This window comes from Trachemys scripta, chromosome 1, assembly GCF_013100865.1.
Source record: "Trachemys scripta elegans isolate TJP31775 chromosome 1, CAS_Tse_1.0, whole genome shotgun sequence".
Taxonomy (NCBI): domain Eukaryota; kingdom Metazoa; phylum Chordata; order Testudines; family Emydidae; genus Trachemys; species Trachemys scripta.
This window is the reverse complement of record NC_048298.1, coordinates 340,875,001-340,886,384: the sequence shown is the minus strand read 5'-3', so window position 1 is coordinate 340,886,384 and position 11,384 is coordinate 340,875,001.

Below are 11,384 nucleotides of genomic sequence, written 5' to 3'. Positions count from 1 at the left end.
CCCACCCAATAACCCTTAGTGCTGCCCGCTTGTTCATATGGGCCTCCCACCCCCACAACTTACAGCCCTTCCACACAGTGATACCCCTCACCCAGGACCAAAACCATGTTCCAGACCCCACAGCGACAGTTCACAGAAATATCTTCTCGGACTGGGTTAAACTCTGTCTGTCTGCCCGGGGAAAAGGGAGAGATCAGCCTGAATAGCATTTCTGGGGCCAGTGCGTGGCACATTCTTCTTGTGAACTCAACTACACAGATGCCTACTTCAAAGATTTTGGCTGCAATTCTTAACAGGACAGTGAAGTTCCTGAATAGGAAAAATTTAGCGAACCAGAAGAAAATCCACATAAACCCAAAAAAGGAAGCTACTGAGATAGATAGAGGGACACAGTAAGACACAAGGAACTGATCTGAAAAACAAATATTTTTCTAAACTATTTCCAAAGCATTTGTAGCTCTTATGTTACCAGGTAAATCCCTTGGCGTTTCTGACAATACTAAACAGTTCAAGTCGCTGTCCTGGTGAATTCCTGCCCAGATGGTTCTTGACTTGAAACCTGGAACCCTTCCTGAGCCCTCAGCACTAACTTTAATGCAGAAACAGGCAACTCACCACAATCCCGCTCAGCAGAGAGAGGAAATATCCTTACGGTGACAGAAAGGCAGAGCCCTGAGAATCAGCGTATGAATCTCACATGTCTGACACTCGGCATACTGGGCAACGACCTTTATGATTCCCCTGTACAGTCCCTGCAGACTCTCTGGTTGGCTGGATTCCCAGATAATTCCCTCAGCTCTGTGAGCTGTGGGAAGAGCAGAAAATAGACCCTGGAGAACTCCAGCTTGAGAGCCTCCCCCGGGAGTGAAGAAATGATTTGCCGATACCAGGGGCTCAGATTGTCAAGGCAAACTGAGTCTTCCAGACAGTTCAGCCTAGCAATTGATGGTGGCTTTCTTTTCTGTGTGTAGTGTATTGCCATCTGCACTATGTGTGGGAATGCTGCCACAAGATACAGGACCAAAAACCATTTTCAATTTATCATAACAGCATACCGATACATCCTGCCCATGCAGTTGTAATATTGAGCAAATTAGCCTCTGAAAAGTCACTGCCACCCTGTGGAGGCCAAATGAATTGATCCTGAATTAATGCAGGCCAAAGGGCCTGGAAAAGGCTTTCTTCTGCAGGGATTCTGGCATCAAAGGTATTTGCCAGTATCCCTTTTGGAGGTCTAAAGTGGATATTTATCTGGCAGCTCAAACTGTTCTAATAGTTGAAAAGATTCAAATGATAGCAGTAAAGCACATTAGAAAACATAATCCCAACTATATGTATAAAATGATGGGGTCTACATTAGCTGTTACCACTCAAGAAAAAGATTATCGTAGGGGTTATCGTAGACAATTCTCTGAAAACATCTTTTCAGTGTGCAGTAGCAATCAAAAAAGCTGACAGAATTGTAGTTCAATGGGGTTCAAAAAGAACTAGATAAATTCATGGAGGATAGGTGCATCAATAGCTGTTAATCAAGTTGTTTAGGAACACAATCCCATGTTCTGGGTTTCCCTAGACTCTGAAAGCCAGATGATGGGACTAGACAACCACAGATGGATCCCTCGATAATAGCCCTGTCTGTTCTTTCCCTGTGAAGAACTTGGCATTGGCCGGTGTCAGGATACTGGACTAGATGGACCATTGGTATCACCCAGTATGGCCATTCTTATGTTCTTATCTGAGTCTCCTTTTTCTTCTCTGTGTGCTGCTCCTCATAGTAGATGGGGCCCACATACCTCACTGTCTCAAACGGTCCCTGCCATGAACCAGTAATTTGAACAACAAACTTGGAAGTAACAATAACACTCAATCACCAGTCTGAACATTCACAGGTAGATTCCTTTGTTATAGGCCTTCCCTTGTACCTGTTGCCCATTTAGCAAAATTCTTCTAGCAAACACCCGCAAAGTCTTGAGGCCATTTCTTAATTAAAGAATGTATTGGACTATGTTCATTGCCTGGGGTCTTTGCTCTTCCATGTTTCTCCAAGCAGGTGTGGAAAACCTCAAAGCTGCTTCCCAGACACCAGTTCAAAGGGAGAAAACTTGGAGGCTTGAGGCACCTTCCTGATAGCAAAAAAGAGGTGGGGGAAGAGTTGGTCCCAATGTTTGCAATCTCAGGCTACAAACTTCTTTAACATCACCATCAGACTTCTGTGATATCACTCTACCAACCCATCATTGTCAAAATTGTTCTGAATGCCCTTACCCTCCGTAGATTGCACAGTTCTTTCATTAGTAGTAAAGTGAAGTTAGGTCCTCGATTAGTAAGTATTTCTTTGGGTATTGCCACCCGGGAAAGACATTTCATAACATTATTTGCTCATTTGGCTCGTAACCAGATTGCTAGGACTATGCCTAGAGGTCAGTAAACCTGGCTGAGTACCTTTGTCACTGAACCATGCCTGTGGTCGATCTTTATCAGTAACATCAAAGTTTGCTGTATTAGCAGGCTGCCTTCTGACTAAAGCTCGAAAGCACAAGCGATGAGAAGCCTGAACAGCATTACCGAGGCAACAACATTCCAGCCTTCAGCACTTGACAACAGCCGGCTGACACTCTGAGCCCAGGGGTGAAGAACTCTACAGTCTGGAGCAAGTCAGTGACTGTTTTGCCTCCTGCCCAAAGCATGGTCACTGCCTCAGTCGCTGAGGTTCCACCACTTCCCCATTCATCGCAGCAAGTTTTTCACAGGAGTGGCTAAGGATAAGATTATGGAACAGAAGTCATGGATTCTGTGCCTTTCAGAGACCTCCGTGACATTTTCCACTTCAGCTTCGGGTTGTGGAGCCAAAGCTCTCAGCCAGCGGGAGCCCCTGAGCTCTCTGTTGCCATCAGTGGCCAAGGACCGTACAGATCTCAGACAACATGGGTGACAGGGGGACTCAGATCTGAGCTGCTGCAGGTGGCTCTGTGACACTGGGGCTGCGGTATGGGCTCTGGAGCTCTGAGTTGCTGGGGCTGTGGCGGAGGCTACAGAGCTATTAGCCGTGGCGGCAGCAGGTGCTGGACCTTCCCCTCTCCCAATGTGGGGACTGGGCTCTCATCCTCCCGATCGGGCTTGAATCATCCCTCTGTCAGTTCACCCCTTATTTTTCGTAAAAGTCACAGAAAGGTCATGGGCTTCCATGATTTTTTGTTTATTACCCATGGCCTGTCCCTGAGTTTTACTAAAAATAAGTGTGTCAAAATCTTAGCCTTAGGCATGACTGATCATATGCTCTGTCCTTGTTCCTGAACAAAATTGTGTGGTGGACCAGGAAAGCCACTCCCCGGGTGAATGTGTTACCCGTGGTTTTTTTAACCCAAAGCTCTTGGTAACTTTTACTCTGTGTGAGGTGGTATCAGGAAATAAATCAGGGGAAACATGGCCGTCTGACGGATAGCTGGCTGGCACAAACAGGACAACACAAGAGTGCTTTCACTTAAAGCTAAACTTTACTGAGTGTCAAGCACTTACACACATCCACAACACACTGGTAAAACACCTCCAACCCTCAATAATTACAAAAGCTGAGTGTGGCTCTCGAGTGGCAAAGTGGCAACCCGTCTGTGGGGAACACAAGACGCATCCAGTGGGAGAGTCTCCCTACCTCAAACTTTTCCCCTTATTTATACATTAGCAATACAATGACATGTCACTTAAAGAAAACTTGTTAAGCAGTTTCAAAGGTCAAGCAAGAGGTTTCCTTCTGGTCATCGATTAACCAGGTGTGTTTTTTTCAGAGTTTGGATGCCTTGAGGCCACTAAAATGCATGTATCAGCAATTTCAACACAATTCTAATCAGGAAGGATGTGATTAGATGAAGCTGCCCTTTTTGTGGCACCCAAAACCCCCTTCCCTCCTGCCTTGGTTAAGCTAAGGCTGCTGCATGGCCACTTGACAGCATGCTGACATGGGTGCTTTTAGCAATAAGCAATAGTGGTTTCAGGCACTTTACTGATTTGCCAAAATCTCCCTGTACAAATGCATTCTGGATGCTGTTGAGGGCTGTGGTCGTTGCAGGCCCACTGACCTGGCTGGAAGTGTCCTCTACAGCATCATGTTTTCTCCTCTCCTATTCCTATGAACTTTGTCAGTTCTACACATCCACTCACCAGGGTGTCCGCCTCCATCTTTTCAGTCAGCCATTCCCCCCATTCCTTCAGGAACTTCTCCAAAGTGGTACCAGTCCCCAGGGCCGGCTCTAGGATTTTTGCTGCCCCAAGCAAAAACAATTTTGGCCGCCCCCCCCGTTTTTTAATTACCCCACCCCCGGCCCTGCCTCAACTCCGCCCCTTCCCCAAATCCCCAGCCCTACCTCCTTCCCCCAGGCTCTCAAGCCTAGGAGGGAGGGAGGGAGGGGGAGAAGCGGCGCGCACGCCGTGGCCACTCGGAGTCTCCCCCTCCCTCCCAGGCTCTCAAGAGCAGCGGCGCGTGAATCAGCTGTTTCGCGCACCATGGCGCGCAAGCGGCAGCAGCAGCGGAGGTGAGCTAGGGCGGCCAGGGCACATTTTTAGGGGCGGCAGGGGCAGCATTCTGGCGCCAGCCATGCCGCCCCTAAAAATGTGCCGCCCCAAGCACCAGCTTCTTTTGCTGGTGCCTAGAGCCGGCCCTGCCAGTCCCTCTCCAATATGACCAGAAAGGCCAGATATTGGAAATAATTTCCCTAATAAGTTTATTAAGGTTTAACACAGCTAAGTTTCCACACAAGAATTCCTTTATTAGTCCAAACGGAACTTGGTGTTGATAACATCCAAAGTACAATTACAAGCAGCAACACACTTACGTATTATATCCTAGCAACAATACAGTTATATACATTACCTAAATATTCACAACAGCATCAGGCTCTGGAAATACCTTCCCATCATGGTATGACTCCAGAGGGGTAAGGAAAACCTCTGACAAAGGAACCCCCCCCCCAAATTTGCTCTTTATAAGAATATAAAAATGGCCATCCTGGGTCAGACCAATGGTCCATATAGTCCAGTATCCTGTCCTCTGATGGTGGTCAATGTCGAGTGCTTCAGAGGCAATGAACAGAAAAGGTAATCAAGTCATCCATCCCCCATCGCCCCTTCTGGCAAACAGAGGCTAGGGACACTTCAGTGCATTGTTTTGCATCCCTACCCATACTGGCTAATAGCCACTTATGGACCTATCCTCCACGAACCTATCCAGGTCTTTTTTAAACCCTGTTGTAGTCATAGCCTTCACAACATCCTCTGTCAAAGAGTTCCACAGGTTGACTATGCATTTACAAAGAAATACTTCCTTTTGTTCATTTTAAAACTGCTACCTATTAATTTCATTTGGTGACCCCTAGTTCTTGTGTTATGAGGAAGAATAATTAACACTTCCTTATTTACCTTCTCCACACCAGTCATGATTTTATATACATCTATCATAACCCCACAGTCTTATTCATCTCTCCTCATACGGAAGGTGTTCCATACCCCTAATAATTTCTGTTGCCCTTCTCTGTATCTTTTCCAATTCCAATATATCTTTTTTTCAGATGAGGTAACCAGATCTGCATGCAGTATTGAAATTGTGAATGTATCATGGATTTATATAGAAGTGATATGATATTGTCTGTCTCATTAGCTATTCTTTTCCTAATGATTCCCGACATTCTGTTAGCTTTTTCCACTGCTGCACATTGAGTGGATGTTTTCAGAGAACTATCCACAATGACTCCAATATCTCTTTCTTGAGTGGGAACAGCTAATTTAGAACCCATTATGATATATGTATAGCTGAGATTGTTTTCCTATGTGCATTAGTTTGCATTTCTCAACCTTGAATTTCATCTGCCATTTTATGGCCCAGTCACCCAGTTTTGTGGGATCCCTTTAAAACTCTTCACAGTCCACTTTGATCTTAACTATCTTGAGTAGTTTTGTATCATCTACAAACTTTGCCACCTCATGATATATCCCTTTCTCCGGATCATTTAGGAATATGTTGAACAGTATTGTTGCCTGCCCAGAACTGGGCCCCGAGATGGCAAACAGGGGTTCGTCGCCTGGTGTGCTTGGCACCAATAAAGACACCGAGGGGAGAAAGCAAGCCAAGTTTATTTCAGAGCTCTGAAATGGCACTAGGAGACCAGCATGTCTCAAATCAAGTGCAACACATACAAATAACTTTTACCTTTTATACTCCAGGCAGTTTCTGTGCAAGCCTTTGTTCTGTTACTCCCTCTTACCCCTCCCCCCCCTCCCTTCTGTAGCAGTTACAATTAGAAAAGTTCCCATTCGTCTGCTTATCTTTTGGCCTTGCAAGGCCTGTTTACAGCAGCTGCCTGCTAGAAAAGCTGACCCTTACATTTCTGCTTCAGCATGTAAGCAGTTAGCACAGAAGTAGGTGAGAGTTCACAAGATGGAGTCACTGTGGTTCAGGTAGGCCCAGAGCAGAAGAGCTTCATCGGCTCTTTTGGCCTTCCACTCTCCCGAGTTACCTGGTAGCTATGCCTAGTGGACCCCAACAATCCCTCCTTTGAGAACACTCAACAAACCTTTGTCAGAGTTTTCTCATACTCTAAAGACAAAATGCGATTAAGCTCCGTGCAATCAGGATCATCAATGAGAGAATATAAGGGAACTTCTGGGAAGGGGGAGGTACAAATCTTACATATGAGCACTTTACAGCAAGTGAGCAAAAGAAAAGGACAAAACATATCACCACACCTGTGAGCAAGATGTGAACAATGCTTCCCCCTTATACCCCCTAGTTCCCCTAAACCGGTTATCTAACCCCAAAGGGAATCCAAAACAGTGGGTTCCCCTTCCTGGGCCTTCCACTGATTCAAGGCTTGTTCCGCTGACAAGATGTGCTTGTTAATATCCTGTGAAAACTCTGGGACATAGGTACAACATTCTTCTCCAATAAGGGCACATACCCCGCCCCGTGAGGCTAACACATATTCTAGGGCCTGGCGGTTCTGCAAAGCCAGCAGTCGAAGCTGGTACCGCTCAGCACTTATGCGTTTCTCTATGGCCAGGGTGTCATTGGCAAAAGCCAATGCTCAGGGTTCTCGCGGGGAGTGCGCTGTGGCTGTTCAGAGAGATCACCAGGCATTCCCAGTGACCCTTACTGTCTTTTGAATAACAGCTTAAGTCCCAAATCGTTGCTGGAAGCTTTCTTATCAGCAGGCTGGACAGTCCACTGTTCAGGAGCGGGTACTGCTTTCAGTCGAGAGTGATGAATCCAGTTCTTGTGTCCTTTGACTTTTGCCGCTGTGTGGGAAACAAGCAGGATGATGTGGGGTCCCTTCCACTTCTCTTGGAGGGGCTCGTCCTTCCAGGTCCGCACGAGAACGGAGTCACCAGGCTGCAGGAAGTGGATCGGAGTATCCCGCAGAAGAGGCTGTGAATCTTTGGTGTACCTGTGAAGAGAAGAAAGAACAGCAGACAGAGAGCACATGTACTGAGACAAGAAACCACACCCCACTTCCCATTCCCCTGCCAGAACTGGGGTACCATCCATAGGCCATGCTCTTCCAAACATAATCTCGAAGGGACTAAGCCCTAACCTACCCTTAGGGAGAGCACGAATGCGGAGTAACACAAGGGGCAAGGCATCAGGCCACTTTAGAGAGGCCTCCTGACAGACCTTTGAGAGGTGTCGCTTGAGTGTCTGATTTGTGCGTTCCACTACTCCACTGGCTTGTGGTCGCCAGGGTGTGTGGAGTTTCCAGGGGATTTGCAGAGCACTTGATATCTTTTGAACAACTTCAGATGGGAAGTGTGTTCTGTTATCAGATTCCATCCACTGGGGGAGGCCGAAGCGAGGAATGATTTCCTTGACAAACTTAAGAGCCACTGTCTTGGCAGTGTTGTTATGACATGGGAAGGCCTCAGGCCATCCACTGAATCAATCCTCCAAGACGAGGAGGTACCTGTATCCTTGGGTCCTGGGAAACTCAGTAAAGTCTATTTGCCACACCAATCCTGGGCCTGGGGTAGGTTCCAGGGTGGCTGGTAACACTGCTACTCCTGGTTGAGGGTTGTTCTTTTGGCAGATTAAACATTCAGCCTGTACCTGTGATGCTAGGGGTTTAAGTCTAGAGGTTAGAAAATATTTATTCATAAGCTGGGTAAGAGCCTCTCTGCCTGCGTGTGTGGTTTGATGCAGTTTCTGCAACACTGGTCGGATTAGGCCCTTGGGCAGGAGGATTCTTCCCTCTGTGGAATAAAGCCATACCTCTTTTTCCTGGAGACTGAGACTGTCAGCCAGGTTTCTGTCCTCTTGGGAGTACTGAGGAGCTACAAGCTCACCTACTGATGGGATAAGGGCATGCATTTGGACATTCTCCTCTGTTGGTGACTTCAGGGTAGCAGCATGCTTGGCTTCCCTGTCTGCTCTGAAATAAACTTGGCTTGCTTTCTCCCCTCAGTGTCTTTATTGGTGCCAAGCACACCGGGCAACGAACCCCTGTTTGCCATCTTGAGGCCTTTTTTAGGCAGGCAACAGTATTGGTCCCAGTATACCATCTGGTCCTGGTGACATATTACTGTTTAATTTATCCATTTGTTCCAAAACCTCTTCTAATGACCCCTAAATCTGGGACATTTCCTCAGATTTGTCACCTAAAAAGAATGGCTCAGGTTTGGGAATCTCCCTCACATACCCAGCTGTGAAGACCGATGCAAATAATTCATTTGGTTTCTCTGGAATGGTCTTATCATACTTTACTTCTCCTTTAGCATCTCCATTATCCAGTGGCTCCACTAGTTGTTTATCAGGCTTCCTGCTTCTGATGCACTTAAAGCACTTTTTGCTGTTACTTTTTGAGTCTTTGGCTAGTTGTTCTTCAAATTCTTTTTTGGCCTTCCTTCTATATTTACACTTCATTTGCCAACATTTATACTCCTTTCTATTTTCCTGCATAGAATTTAACTTCCACTTTTTAACTGATGCCTTTTTGCCTTTAACTGGTTCTTTTACTTTGTTCTTTAGCCACAGTGGCACTTTTTTGGTCCCCTTACTATGTTTTGTAATGTGGGATATACTTTTAAATTGAGCCTCTGTCATAGTGCCTTTAGAAAGATTCCAATGCAGCTTGCAGGGATTTCATTTTTGGCATTGTACCTTTTAATTTCTGTTTAACTAACTTCCTCATTTCTCTGTAGGCCCCCTTTCTGAAATTAAATGCTTCTGTGGTGGGCTGCTGTGGTGTTTCCCACCCCCAACCGACAGGAATATTAAATTTTATTATGTTATTTTCACTATTACCAAGTGGTTCAGCTATATTCACCTCTTGGACCAGATCCTACGCTTTCACTTAGGACTAAATCAAGAATTGCCGCTCCTCTTGTGGGTTCCAGGACCAGCTGTTCCAAGAAGCAGTTGTTTACGGTGTCAAGAAACTTTCTCTGTGCATCCTGTCCTGAGGTGACATGTACTCAGTCTATATGAGGATAGATGAAATCCCCCACTATTATTGAGTGTTTTTATTTGCATAGCCTCTCTAACCTCCCTGATCATTTCACTTTCACAGCCACTATCACCATCCTGGTCAGGTGGTCAGTAATATATCTCTACCACTATATTCTTATATTAGAGCATGGAATTTCTATCCATAGAGATTCTATAGTACAGTTTGATTCATTTATGATTTTTACTTAATTTATTCTATGCTTTCTTTCATATATAATGCCACTCTCTCACCAGCACAACCTGTTCTGTCCTTCCGATATATTTTGTACTCTGATTTTACTGTATCCCATTCATGACTCTTTGTACCCCAGATAGTCATGAATCACTCAAGTTAAGGACTGGAAAAACAAACTTCAAAAGCAGAGAAACATACTTATGCAAACGGCAGCTGCACAAACTTCAAGGGTGGCTGCATCTTACAAGGCCTTCCTTTGAAATGTCAAAAGCCTTTTGGGGACGGGGATGTGGTCAAAAGATGTGCATGAATACGGCTCAGCATTTGAGGATGAACAAATGGCAATAGATTTTGAAAGTGTGTCTGTGACGGATCAGCTGACACCGGACCAGCATGGAAGGGGCTGAGGAGATGCTTTGGGCCAGAGCAGCCCTGCCCTGCCCAACTTGCAAACAAAGCCAGAATTGGAGGAAGAGTTAAAAGGAGGGAACTCCACTCAGATATGGCTAACTCTGGGAAAGGGGCAGCTCTTGAACTTCCTAGCTTCCAGAGAGAGGCCAGGCAGCCAAGGCTGCTTCTTCCCTCACAGAGATAGGACACGGATCAGCAGCAACGCCTGGTGCAACAAACGCTGTCCTTTCTCCACTCTCCAGGGGCAGTGGTGAATCTGACAATGGGACGTCGAACCCCACTTTGATCCTGGTAAACTCATTAAGGTGGGTCATGGTGATGCCCCTGAGGCATTCCTTATCACCTTTGAGCAGGTGGTGGTAGCAGTGCAGTGGCCCCTGAACATTGGGCTGCATTATTAGCCCCCACCTGACTAGACCAGCGCAGGCCACCAACCGGGGGCTCAACCTGATGGCTGCTCAGGATTACCTCAGTTCCGGCGTTAGGGTGTAACGAGCATAGCGATTGCCTGGGGCCCCAAGGCACTGTGGGTAAATGTAGTGTGAGTATTACAGTAATTTAATCTCTAAAAGTGGAAATAAGACTCTAACAAGTCTGCAAGACTCAGTTTGCCGTGAGAATCTGAGTCCGTGGTATCAGAGAATCATTTCTTCACTCATGTGGGAGGCCCTGAGGCTGAAGTTCTCCAGGGTCTATTTTCTGCTCTTCCCACTGTTCACGAAGCCGAGGGAATTGTCTAGGAGTCCAGGCCAACCTGAGAGTCTGCAGGGACTGTACAGGGGAATTATAAAGGTCGCTGTCCAGAACACTGAATGTCAGACATGTGAGATTCATATACTGATCATCAGGGCTCTGCCTTTTTGTCGGAGTATGGAGATTTCCTTTCGCTGCTGAGAAGGATTTTGGTGAGTTGCCTGTTTCTGCAATAAAATTAGTCCTAAGGGCTCAGGAAGGGTTCCAGGGTTCAAGTCAAGAACCATCTGGGCTGGAATTAGTTAGTTCAACTGGAGTTGTCCCGAGGCCCCTAAGGAAAGGTGACCTCGTTTGAACCAAAGAGAAAATGGCAGGAGAGTTGCTGAAATCTCAAACTCACAGGTTTAAAGGTTCATAACAAGTGAGATAATATATATTTTTCAAAGAGAGGGAGGGGTCTTTGAAGGCTCTAAAATTTTACATTGTTTTATTTTTGAATGCATTTTTGTACATAATTCTACATTTGTAAGTTCAAAGAGATTGCATTACAGTACTTGTATTAGGTGAATTGAAAAATACAATTTCTTTTGTTTTTTTAAAGTGCAAATACTTGTAATCAAA